A 13,843-nucleotide genomic window follows, 5' to 3' on the forward strand; every position below is an offset into this window, starting at 1 on the left:
ACCAGCTGTAAGAGAACGGAAGGTGATTTTTTTTTTTTAAGTCCACACAATGCACTTTACTCACACACACCAACAGCCAAGAATGAATTTTATTACCAATACACGCTGAACCACTTCGTGTTCTTCTTCCCCAATTACCAGCTGTAAGAGAACGGAAGGTGACTTTTTTTTAAGTCAACACAATGCACTTTACTCACTCACACGAACAGCCAAGAATGAATTTTATTACCAATGCACGCAGGCTATCGTCCATCAAACATACATCCACCATATTTTTGTGAAAACTTATATATCACAACAAGTGAATATTTTGCTGAGGCACTGAAAGTTTGGCTTTTCTGGTTTGTAAGGACAGAACGCTGAAATTTAGGCCTCAAATCGGCACAATGGAACGTCTGTTGTAAACTGCAGAGTGGTTTTATAAAAAATGCTGCACATAATTTTGCCCAGAATTCAATTTATCCGTGAATAAGCATGCTTTTATGTAGCCTGATGCTGGTGGTAGACAAAACACTAGAAAAAACAAATATTGTAAATTTAACCCGTCAGACAGTAGTCGGACGTTTTCAGTGTAAGAGGAACCCACTTCTGTTTAAAATCTGTACAACACCTCTTCAATGAAAGTTTTAGTGGGCTCAATCAGCACTTCATCTAAGGAGTTCAAAACACTGTGGCACCATCTAGTGACAAAAGCTGAAAGCATGGCACTCAACTGAAGGGTGCACTGAAGAATGCAGAATATATGACATGCACTCCTGAAGAAAAACTAACTCTGCCCAATCCGCCTTTTGCGCGAATTTTATGCGCATGAGCGAAGTCGTAGCAGCGAACGACGGAAACACATTGGACGGCGTCAACGGCGTCGCCAGTGCACAGGGGCTGGCGGCGCCGGGCGGCACGGTGACCGCCACAGGCTTGGCAAAACAATGCAAACCACACCTGCCGCGTACGGTTGCCACTCTCTAAGCGTGCCGAATTGCAAGACACGGTTTTTCAGGTTTCCTTCAGCGAGCCGCGACCAACGACATGAAGCTTGAATTAGGGCCACCAAGCGTCAAGATGTGAATGGCCGACCTTAGCAACCGACTGCGTACGCTCGACTGTGGAAAAACATTTCGTTACAGGTATGTATGCATCTAAAGGAAATGTGCATGATGAAAAGTATCTAACGGAGTTTGCACCAAGCCTGTAACCTAGCAGTCATAGCCGCAATGAGCATTTGTTCGGCGCGTCTGATGACGAGGGGCCGGGTAGCGCAGATATCACAGGTGGCTGTGTACGCCACACCGTAATACTTAGCATGTTTTATCACGACTGCCGCCTGACCAAAAGGAAAAAAAAATTGGCCGTCTGTTGTGATGCACCGCCGTTCGCGAGCCGAGCAGTTGATCTCGTCATGAGGCTCGCGAACGGCAGTGCATTAAAACGCCGCATTTTTTTCTTGTTAGTCAGGTGGCAGTCACGATAAAACATGCTAAATATTACGGCCTTGCGCACACAGCCGCCTGTGATATCTAAGCTACCTAGCCCTTTCGCACATTAAGAAAAGAAACGACAAAATACATCACCTTCAGGCCCCGGCACAACTAAAGCAATCACGCACCGAAGAAATCCTCATTGCAGCTACCACTGCTGCGTTACAGGCTGGGTGCAAACTTCAGTAGGTACATTTCAAAATGCATATTTCCTTTAGATGCATAGATACCTGTAGTATCTGTGTTTTTGCCGCTCGGAGCAAATGATGCACTTGACACTCTTGCACGACGCACAGTATTTTTTTTTTTTTTTTACCTTAAAGGCTCGCCTCTGTCCGCACCAAAGCATTCGGATTTTGTTCCTTTGGTGTACGCAATCAGATGCACTTTGTTAGGAAGCTTAATAATCGCCGTCTTCGTCCGACCGTTTGCAACGGCAAGGACACCGCCCGGCAAAAATGAGTCTCCTGGAGGGTTCATGCTCGTTCACTTGCAGAGTGGATCGCTCTGGACGTAGAACAGGGTTGGTTCCTGACTGAGATGCACATGTGTGACCAAGTCGTTGATACCGCAGAAATCGCGCCGGAGGCAGAAAGGTTGTGGATCCTTTCACAACAGAATGACCATTCGCTGTGCACTGAGAACCTTTTCACCACTGCGACCACATCCGTTCCGACACCTGAGGGCAGAAACCGGCTAGAGCGCTGAATCATCCTTAGCCAGAAAAATGCCGTTCGTTTCCTGCAGGGGTGCATTCCGACCAGGATAATAGCTGCACGATTGTAGATGACGCGAGGAGGAAGCGACGCCCATTGCACCACGCCGGCGCCGCGGTGACCGCATTGTGCTCGGTAACTCAAGACAGCTTACGCATATGCGGGGCTCAAAGTCACAGGAGATGATTCCACCTAGCTCTGCAGCATCAACAAAGCCCTGGCTGCTTTGACCTTTGAGATCCCTCTCTCTGTCTCTCTGCCTCCGCGCTTTCTTGTCTGCCAAAAACCTGCACGCTGAGAGCGTCTCATTCTGTCACGTCGAACACGGCCCGCGCTACACGGTTTTACAATACGAAGATAGTATATGCGTGCATCAGGAGTGGATTCTGAAAATGCTGTACACTCCCCCATACTGCGTGAACATGATATACTTTAATCACTCTCTACTTTCTGCCCAGAGGCCAAAAAAGGGGGGAGCTTTCACTTTCTACCTGCGTTGGCGTGGCCTTTTCGTATGGTGCACTTTCGCGTCGTCTGCTACACTGCCGTCCAATGTGTTTCTCGCCCACTCCCGCATGATGGCACCATATCGTCCCGCAAAAGGCGGATTTTGAAAATAACCGATATTTTCCCGAATGTGATCACGTGAGGTACTACAGTGATGTAACAGTGTTCTCAATATGATGTCACCTCAGTTGTTTGTCTTTATGCGATTTTCAAAGTATTCATGCAACTAATTTGAAATGCCGCTGGTGCCTGCTGTACTGTGTCTGCTTCTGTATGCTGTGTGGTGCGGCGTAACAATGTTTCTCAATATCATGTCACGACAGTTGTTTTTTTTTTTTATGCGATTTTCAAAGTATTCATGCAAACTAATTTGAATTGCCACTGGTGCCTGCTGTAATGCGTCTGTACGCTGTGTGGTGCGGCGTTAGAGAAAGCACCAAATGAAAGGCGCAGCACAGATGCTTGGCAGGACCAACTTCGTACAGTCAAATCTCGATATAACAAAGACTGCGAAACCGCAAAGAGTTGTTCATTTTGAAATGTTGTAGTGAAAAATATGCTATAAGCCAGCAGTCGAACCTAGGTAAAAAATGACATACCTCGGCAGAAGGCACAATTGTAGGAAAGCAAAGCCTCAAATGAAACTGTTGTACTAACTTCAATGCTGATTTATTTATAGAAATCAATTGCTTTTCTTCTGCCGAGTGCAGCAAACTACCACGCACTACATTCTATTACTATAGTACATACACCTACTTTCCGCAACACCACACTGGATGCGTGCTTGCACCGAGCGATGAAAGTACAAACTTTGTCCATGTGAAAAAAAAGAAAAGAAAAAAAGAACGCCAATGTTCAATACAACCTCATCTTCAGTGCTCTGGAGTTTGAAAATCTTGTCTCAATCTTTCAATATGATCGCGGCATTCGATGGGGCAATGCTAGCTGTCTGGAGGGGGCCGATTCGCTTTTTATCTCCGTCAATTTCTTGCAGTGAAAGCTGCGTTCCTATCTTCCTGGCATTTCGCCGGCTGCAGTCATAGTCACATCTCATACGAACTTCGCAATAAAATCATCCGCGACACACACAAAAAAGAGGGCGGGGCTACCCCGCTGCGCAACCAACCATAGGCAAACGACACGCAACGCAGAAAGAAAAAAGGCAGGCAGCTAGGCCTGCTGGCTACTGCATTATAAACCTCAGCTTTGTGGGGGCACTAGGAGCTGGCACTAGATGTGCTGATGATGACAGCTACAGCCCTCGGACCATACACAGAAACGGCAGTTTGTTTCACGCACGAGTTGCGAGCTGATGCGCTTAAGACGATTTTGTAAGACTGATGTTCCTAGATAACAGAAGAAAAAATAAGATACGCACGTTATTCTGAAATAATCGTTATTTTGAAATTCATAATTCTGAAATGGTTTTACCTTAGTAAAAGCAGTTGTTGGGCGAGTTGGTGTTTTCAATGATCCATTTTTATAGCGCCAAACACAGGACAGAGATGAAGAAGGGACACCACGCATTGAAAATATCGAAAATCTGCTGGGGATTATTAAAACATTCGTTAATGTGATGTTCGCAATAATGAGATTAAACATGTATATGCATGAATCGCCTGCTACCTGGTGACATCAGTTCCAGTTATTATACATGACCGGAGACAATTTCGGTGGATGCGATTGGTGTCCACGCTATTTTGATGCAATTTTGACTATAACTAATTAACTAATCAATGTAGAGTCATCAAACTTGTCTTCTAGGTCAATGTTTTCCTCCTCTATCTGATGCAAGCATTCTTTTTGTCTGATCTTTATTATTTCCAACTTAAAGAAAGCATTACGGACACACACTAGCATAGCTGCGAGCATGAGCCTTTAAAGGGGCGATGACAGGCCTGTTCGATGTATTGCCGTTTTATACTTCTGTGAATATTATACAGGTCCGTGATTCTACTCGCAAAGTTTTAGTGCCTAGCGTGCGGCTTAGTACCTAGCGTGCGGCTCATATTATACAAAACCGCGATAGAAATCAAAATTGGGAAGCTCCTCCCACTAAGAGCAACCGCCATTTCGAAATGCTCATGCGACGCCACGGAGGATACCCGGCAGAGCGTCGTCTGCAATATCAAAGGATATCTCTTTGTTTTCTTAGGACGATTGACACAGCGGTTGTCCCTCATTCAGAAGTGCTTGGTGACGATGTTACCGCACAAAAGCGATATAGTGAAGGCATGTTCTCTTCAGCATAAGGCACGGTCACAGTCAGTGGGCGGCACAGTTATAGGTTCCTTATCTTATCGACGCACTGAACTTTTGCATTATACCGGCGACGACTCCAGCAAGGCCAACGGTTACTTATCACCGTAGTGTGAAGTTACTTACCCTGTATACAGTAGAGCAGCATGTTCAGGCTCTTTCCAAGACGAGAGTTTTTCTTAAGGTGCAGGTCTTTTAGTCTGAGTGAAAGGTGGGAAGCAGTAGACAATGTAATTTAAGAGTGCACCTCTGAATACGCAAACTGCTCGTGCTCTAACTAATTTCCGGCCGGTCATCCGATCTGTTTTGGTCGGATCGGAGGCCGAGCGAGAATTTGACACCCAATACTCGAGTGAACAGCCTGATGCTGCGCTTGTCTGTAGCTTGCAGAGTTAGAAAAATGAAAACAAGAAGCTACATCTTCTGTTTTTTGTTTGTTGTGTTGTGTTTTATGGTGCATAAGCAACTCAGGCTATCATGCGCCAAGCTCGAGGTATAATATGCTTTTTTTTTTTTTTATTAGAAAGAATGAAGTGTTAAGATATCATAGCTTGTTCAGGAAAGATGTTTCTTCTAAGCAACTAAAAACACATGAAATGTCTACAATTGCATTCTCTCCTAGGAGAAGTGTGTTCCCCCTTGTCATCAGTAATGACCTTGGCTAGAAATGTTAATCGGCACGAACTGCCAGCTCATTTAGCGACGAGTAGGCCTAGCGCGAGTATGCACAACGGGTCTAGAGTTTTGGCAATTACGGAGTGCGCATTCACAAGCTTTAGCGGTTGTATGTGGCCATCGAGTGTAGATCTGGCCGTAGCGACCATAAATCCACGACTGCACATAGAGCGGGAAGTGCCGATATATGTGACCCTGTCTATAGCGAGCGCAGCTGGCAGCTGTCAGTGCCACTTGTGTGTATACTCGGCGCAGGCAGGGGACGTAGCATTAACGGTTCTTGCAGCGCAGTTGCAGCTTGTGAACAAATCAAGGTGCAACTGTTGCGAAAACAAGTGGATAGTTTTGGTATTGCTAGCTCAGCTCACATTTTATGCCGTGCGAACGAGGAGCATACATCCAGTCAATTCAAAAGCTATAAACAACAAGCTGGGGGCGCAGTCGTATTCTGCAAATCAGCGCATTCCTGTTGAGTTTAGGGTTCACACACTAAATACTAAATGGTGTATGCTTATGTTGAAACATTCAAGAGTGATTTGCTGGAGAAGCACAAGAAAAACGGAAGGTGAGGCTTGGGAGTCTGTCGCAATCACGGGCGCAGCTGCGGGGGAAGCAAGAAGGAGACGGTAGCGACTGGGAGGCTCTTGGTCGGTGCGGGCATGCAGTGAGGAGCTATCGAATCGCGTTGGGTTTTGCCATGACAGGACTGAAGCGGCAGCACATACTTTTGTGAGCTGGCCGTGGCCAGACTGAACATAGTTTTGCAGAAATGCTTTACAGCCGAAAATAATTCAGTCTAACACGTGCATATATCAGCAAGTCACGAGGTAGCGATTCGTTCAAAAGATTTGGCTGCTCCTCTAATTATGTAACGCATGCTCTCGCGTCGAGGTATACTCGTTTTATATTGACTTTCAGTTTTTGGACCCAAGGAGCGACGGCAATAGCTCAACAATCAGGAACACAATGCTATCCCCTCCCCATTTTCACGGCACATGCACATGTATACTCGTTTTATATTGACTTTCAGTTTTTGGACCCAAGGAGCGACGGCAATAGCTCAACAATCAGGAACACAATGCTATCCCCTCCTCATTTTCATGGCACATGCACATGTACGGCCGAAGGAAACATTGGACAAGTGCCTTTTTATATGCGGGAGTGCTTGTTGCTAAAAAAAGCTACCTCTCATAACGTAAGAAAAATACGCTTTTGATTGCATACCTTAATTATATGCATGAGTCATCGATTTCAGCCTCCTCAGCAATCACTAGAAGAAACCCAAAACAAGTCCAAGAATCTCTAAGGTTGCGTATTATAATGAAGGCTCCACAATGAAAAGAGGATATGTCAACAAAATATTTTTGCTGAAGAAAAAAAAAACTCAATGACCACCATCTACAACGTGCATGCAAGAGCGAAGCCGGCACCGCTAATAGCAGACGACATGGGGACGTAAATGTTGACGTGACGTCAGCCGCCAATGGTTGCCAGACCAGAAAGCAGATTCCGATATTAATAATCAAAATTAACTTTAAAACTATCTACTGCACGGAATGAGCTCAAATTCCGAGGATTTGTAATATAATGTGTGAGGAGTGAAACGCAATAATCATTTTATGCTGTTGTAGCTGTCATGAGCCCTTTAAAGGCTTTTGCCTTAAAATCGTAAGGCCTTGTTTCTTTCATATTGTAGTGCTTGATGTGTACCATGATGCAGGGCCTTCTCATTCCTACAATAATATCAAGACATATTTTGGGCAGTGTTCAGTCCCTTTACCGTCCCCCAAAAAAACATGAGCAATGCCAAAGAGGAGGACTCCGGAAATTTCATCCCCATGGGGATCTTTAACATGCACCGACATAGCACAGCACATGGGTGCCTTGCTTTTTGCCTCCATCAAAAAACAGCCGCCGTGGCCGGGAATTCATCCTGCATCCTTGGGCACAGAAGTCAAACCCCCTAAATCCCTCCATCAAGCACTACAAGTGTTGCACAAGCATACACACACACACAAAAGAAAGGTGCAACAGGAATTTTTTTGTGGAAAAAAAAAAAAAATTTCGCACGGTTAGGCAAAATGTAAATAAGGTGCATTAAAAACATTTAGCTGGCATTAACCCAGTGAATTCAAGACTTGCAGAACTGGCAAGTCGTTTCAAACGTAAAGTTCTATACATTAAGGCACACAGCTCACGATAAGGCCTTGTGAGGATGGTGGCATGTTGAGCGTTTTGTGCTCGGGCTATAGAAGCTGCCACTGTATTGTCGGAAGAACGCCACCGCACCGGCGGCAGAGGAAAAATGCTGTGCCTATCTAGAGAAGCACGGTATACAACAAATGTAGTATGTTCTCAGGTTAATTTTGAAACAAGCACATGAAAGGTCTTAGTTGTGAAAAGTTCTTAGTTTACGTGACACAAATTTCCTTCCACGAATTTGAATAGCTGATGGAGAGTGTGGCGGGAGGCGTGATGAGCTGGCACCACAGACTACTATGGGCTGTTACGTGGTTTTGTAAAAGTGAGAGGTGAAAGCAAGCAGCCTGATGCTCATATGATGTGTAAAAAAGTAGTGAAACAGTACCGGCTACTAAGAACTGCATTAGATGTATGAACTCCATGAGCTGTTCTTCAGTTTCTGTTACCACAGAAGTGCACACGGAGGATACATGGGGTAGCCGGCAAAAACGTCAAAGTGTGCATCATGTAAACAACTTCACTTACCTTGCATCTCATGGTGCTGTATATCTGCTGCCTCTGCTTCTTTGACATGTCGTTTTTATTTGAAACATATCCAGGTGCAGCCGGCAGGGGCTCCGCGAATGCTATACAGCAAGGAAAAGTATCCGGTTATATTGTTTATGTTTTGCAAATTATTACAAAGAGCTCATACATTTGACCCGCCATCAAAACAATCCACATCTACCGTCCAGTTTAATTCTAGTGCCAGAAGAGTCTACGTGTCATGAATAAGCAGAAATGGTTGTTTGCTGCCTTTTGTGCAGCTCATGTGTAGGAGGTTAACACAAATTTATTGAACATATCATGCGGATGAAAGGCAGTTTTCTTATATGTTAAAGGTTATAGTTATAGGTTTCTTATCTTATCGACACACTGAACTTTCGCATTACACCGGCGACGGAGCCAGCATGGCCAACGATTGCTTATCACCATAGAGTGAAGTTACTTACCCTGTTTAGAGGTCAACACAAATTTATTGAACATATGTGGCACATATAAGGAAACTGCTTTTCATCCAAACAAATACCATGTTATTGCAGCAAACACTAAATCTAAACATCAAATGAAAATCGACTTGAACACTGGCAAGACGCATAATTATATCTGCCTTGATTTCTTCAGAATGCATCCAGACCTTCCTATCGAAAACAATTCACTACTGAGGCAATGCTGATATATAACGTCACATATATATGAAATCTAGATCTATCAGAGAGTAAACGACAGGTAGCAATATTAAGAATTGAAAACATTATACTTTAGAAACTCTCTTTGATGGCCTTGAAATAAGAGCCTTCGCCTGCTTTACCCAAGTATGCATGATCGAATCCCGCTAGCGGCCACCGCTTCTCGATGGAGGCGAAACCCAAGGCACCTATGCATATTTTGATGTCTGAGCACGTAAAACGCATGGGGAGGAAATCATGAGCACTGCACTGTCCCGTCCCACAGATTCTGTCACTTTGGTACGTTAAACCCTCTGAACCAAACCAAGCCTTTATTCTTTCCCATTAAGCATTTGTTGCTTGTTGCTCATTGTCCTATTCCTGTTATGACTTGGGCCAGAACATATGTTTCTATACGTGCTGCTCTATACATGACTGCAATAGGCCAAGAACATTAAAAGGTGGAATGCAGGGCTTCAATCCATAGATTAAATGCAAAGCAATGGTGGCTTTACTTAAAGAGCTTGAAAATGAGAACAAAGCTAAAACTTTTTTACTCGTTTCAGAAAAATTTGTTATCGGCTTACCTGCATCCTCTGCAATTGCAGGGTGTCTACCAAACTGCTGTTTACAAATTCCCTGAGTGCATTTGTAAAATTCCCTGAGTGACACTGTACTTTGTTTTATGCTAAAAAATGGGCTGACACAATGTTGCCTGATGCTATCCCTCTCCAGTTAGCTTGTTAAGGGGGGACTGACTTTTAAAGCTATTTTTCTTAAATTTTCACCAAATTTTCACCAACATGGCGCTCAGTCTCTACCTCGCGAGCTCCGAGTCCCTCAAGATCACTTCTTCCTCCTCATCCTTCTGCTTGCCGATTCCTATATGAATCTGCAACACGCTCTGCACCCTGAGATGAGAGGTATCTCGAAGACCACCAACGCAGCTGCAGGGGAAGCAAGATGGAGACGTTAGCGACTGGGAGGCTCTTGGTCGGTGCGGGCATGCAGTGAGGAGCTATCGAATCGCGTTGGGTTTTGCAGCGACCCCCACTTCTTTCCTCGTATTCTTCGGTTGCTGCGCACGTGTTCCTGCTACGCTCCGGTTGCCAAAGCGCCGGCTCGAACTAGGCGGCTGAAAAGGGAGCAGAGCTGGGTTACGAGGCCAACGCGGCTGACGCCGACAGACACGCAAAACCCAGCAACGGGCGCCAAAGAGCTGTGCTCTAAAAAATAACCACACAACAAAAATAAAAAGCCTGCGCACGTGTTCCTGCGACAATATCCTGATTGTTTCTTGCACCAATTTCAAATATGTCACCATTTTTCAAACTGGCCAATTAGTTCAAAAGATAAATGAAATTATTTGTTCATAACCTGCAAAAACAATGAAAAAAACTGCCCACGATTACATTACTTATTAATGCGAAATTTGAGAGCAGCTCATCAGCTGTTTCACCTTTTCGATAGATTGAGGGAAAGATTTCGAGCAAGACGCAAATGTACAATTACAGGCAACCTTTTTTTTATTTTTCACGTGCATTCCTTCAAAAAACACTCCACTAACAATTTATGCAGTCATAAAAGAAGCTTTACGGTCAGAAAATCGAAGAGAGCAATTGAGTTATCGGGAGGTTGCAGGAGGCAGTGCATGGGCCCGTTGTACAGATAGAGGGCGCTGACGCCGCTAGCGAGTGAAGCGAGAGAGAATGGGATGCAGGCACCGTGATCCGCTGATAGCCAGCCGACGTCTCGGCAAGCGGAGAGCACCCTCGCCACCACGCAAGAACAGGGGGCAACCCCCTCCTCCTTTTTCTGCATGGCGGCGACAGCGTTCAACACAGTCTACACAGTTACGGCGGCGTGATCCCTCGTCTCTGAGGAAACAGATGAATGTGCCGAACCCCTCTTTCATCATCCCCAACAAGAACCACCCTCTCTCTCTCTACGCAGTCACGTTGTCTTGACTCGCTAGCGACGTCAGCGGCATCAATCAGTCGCCGCTATCTCTTCGCCGCCCAGGCAGCGACCTCCCCCCCCTCCTTTCCTCGTATTCTCCGGTTGCTGCGCACGTGTTCTATCGACGCTCCGATTGCCAAAGCGCCGGCTCGAACTGGGGGGCTGAAAAGGGAGCGGAGCTGGGTTACGAGGCCAATGAGGCTGACGCCGACAGACACGCAAAACCCAGGAACGGGCGCCAATGAGCTAGCTGTGCCCTAAAAAATAACCACACAACAAAAATAAAAAGTCAACGAACCTTCGAACAGCCTGAAAAATTGGCTACCGCTGTTTCACAGACTCTGAAAGAGAAGGCCAGTGCGCAGGAAAAGAGCATGGTGGAAACCGAGGGTTGCATCAACGTGTTATGCTGCGTTGTGCTAGTGTTTGTGCACGAGTATTGTCAGTGTTGACTTCAAGGATGTGTGTCTAGAACTTCGAGCTGTGCAATGAAATCACCTGGACACAAGCAAGTGGTGTCAAAGATGATACCAGCAGGGGTGGTGCTCTGGTCGCAGTTAACAGAACCTGAACCCCTGGACGTCGTTGCAGAGTTCCGGAAGCAAGGCATGCCTACGGCTACAGGAAACCTACCCAGGTGGTTGAGCAGTACATACTCCTATATGTAGTTTAGAAGAACGCTCGAAAGAACTTGGACAGAATGTAGGCTATGGAGTGATTTGAGTCTGTGCTGCACGCCTCTTATGGATCAACCTTGTTCTGCAGTGTTGGTGGTCTTCGAGATACCTCTCATCTCAGGGTGCAGAGCGTGTTGCAGATTCGCATAGGAATCGGCAAGCAGAAGGATGAGGAGGAAGAAGTGATCTTGAGGGACTCGGAGCGCGCGAGGTAGAGACTGAGCGCCATGTTAGAAGATTGAGAGTCGTGGGAATAGCTGGGATTAAATGCAGTGAGAGGCGTCCTGGTGTTCGCCCTGCTTCTTCTACAACATCTACTAAGAGAGCCCACACACTCCAGAGCACGACGCCTCCTACTTACTACGCACACACACAAACACCATTAAAAAACGAGCAGAAATGGGGGTAAAACAAATAGATTGTCAAGCAAATCATTCCAATGCTTTTAAATAGAAACAGGCTTCTCTAAACACTACGCACTTTTAGGAGGGCCCATGTCGTCAACATACTGTTGGATACTTGACATCCTTGAACCGCTCCCAGTTCTTCTTCCCCAATTACCAGCTGTAAGAGAACGGAAGGTGATTTTTTTTTTTTAAGTCCACACAATGCACTTTACTCACACACACCAACAGCCAAGAATGAATTTTATTACCAATACACGCTGAACCACTTCGTGCTCTTCTTCCCCAATTACCAGCTGTAAGAGAACGGAAGGTGACTTTTTTTTTTAAGTCAACACAATGCACTTTACTCACACACATGAACAGCCAAGAATGAATTTTATTACCAATACACGCTGAACCACTTCGTGCTCTTCTTCCCCAATTACCAGCTGTAAGAGAACGGAAGGTGACTTTTTTTTTTTAAGTCAACACAATGCACTTTACTCACACACATGAACAGCCAAGAATGAATTTTATTACCAATACACGCTGAACCACTTCGTGCTCTTCTTCCCCAATTACCAGCTGTAAGAGAACGGAAGGTGACTTTTTTTTTTAAGTCAACACAATGCACTTTACTCACACACATGAACAGCCAAGAATGAATTTTATTACCAATACACGCTGAACCACTTCGTGCTCTTCTTCCCCAATTACCAGCTGTAAGAGAACGGAAGGTGACTTTTTTTTTTAAGTCAACACAATGCACTTTACTCACACACATGAACAGCCAAGAATGAATTTTATTACCAATGCACGCAGACTATCGTCCATCAAACATACATCCACCATATTTTTGTGAAAACTTATATATCACAACAAGTGAATATTTTGCTGAGGCACTGAAAGTTTGGCTTTTCTGGTTTGTAAGGACAGAACACTGAAATTTAGGCCTCAAATCGGCACAATGGAACGTCTGTTGTAAACTGCAGAGTGGTTTTATAAAAAATGCTGCACATAATTTTGCCCAGAATTCAATTTATCCGTGAATAAGCATGCTTTTATGTAGCCTGATGCTGGTGGTAGACAAAACACTAGAAAAAACAAATATTGTAAATTTAACCCGTCAGACGTTTTCAGTGTAAGAGGAACCCACTTCTGTTTAAAATCTGTACAACACCTCTTCAATGAAAGTTTTAGTGGGCTCAATCAGCACTTCATCTAAGAGTTCAAAACAGTGTGGCACCATCTAGTGACAAAAGCTGAAAGCATGGCACTCAACTGAAGGGTGCACTGAAGAATGCAGAATATATGACATGCACTCCTGAAGAAAAACCAACTCTGCCCAATCCGCCTTTTGCGCGAATTTTATGCGCATGAGCGAAGTCGTAGCAGCGAACGACGGAAACACATTGGACGGCGTCAACGGCGTCGCCAGTGCACAGGGGCTGGCGGCGCCGGGCGGCACGGTGACCGCCACAGGCTTGGCAAAACAATGCAAACCACACCTGCCGCGTACGGTTGCCACTCTCTAAGCGTGCCGAATTGCAAGACACGGTTTTTCAGGTTTCCTTCAGCGAGCCGCGACCAACGACATGAAGCTTGAATTAGGGCCACCAAGCGTCAAGATGTGAATGGCCGACCTTAGCAACCGACTGCGTACGCTCGACTGTGGAAAAACATTTCGTTACAGGTATGTATGCATCTAAAGGAAATGTGCATGATGAAAAGTATCTAACGGAGTTTGCACCAAGCCTGTAACCCAGCAGTCATAGCCGC

At 45.2% G+C, this 13,843-nt stretch overlaps 1 long non-coding RNA gene across 1 annotated transcript; it reads right to left on the reverse strand.

Moving 5' to 3' along the window:
* Positions 1-89: 89 nt before the first annotated feature.
* Positions 90-8,640, reverse strand: LOC146203923 (uncharacterized). The gene is made up of 3 exons (XR_014702550.1): positions 8,360-8,640; positions 5,084-5,157; positions 90-141 (listed from the first exon to the last, which is right to left on the reverse strand). It is a non-coding gene; the product is annotated as an uncharacterized LOC146203923 (long non-coding RNA).
* Between the last annotated feature and the right edge of the window lie 5,203 nt (positions 8,641-13,843).

This window comes from Amblyomma maculatum, chromosome 1, assembly GCF_055883805.1.
Source record: "Amblyomma maculatum isolate TAMU_Amacu chromosome 1, ASM5588380v1, whole genome shotgun sequence".
Classification (NCBI taxonomy): Eukaryota; Metazoa; Arthropoda; class Arachnida; order Ixodida; family Ixodidae; genus Amblyomma; species Amblyomma maculatum.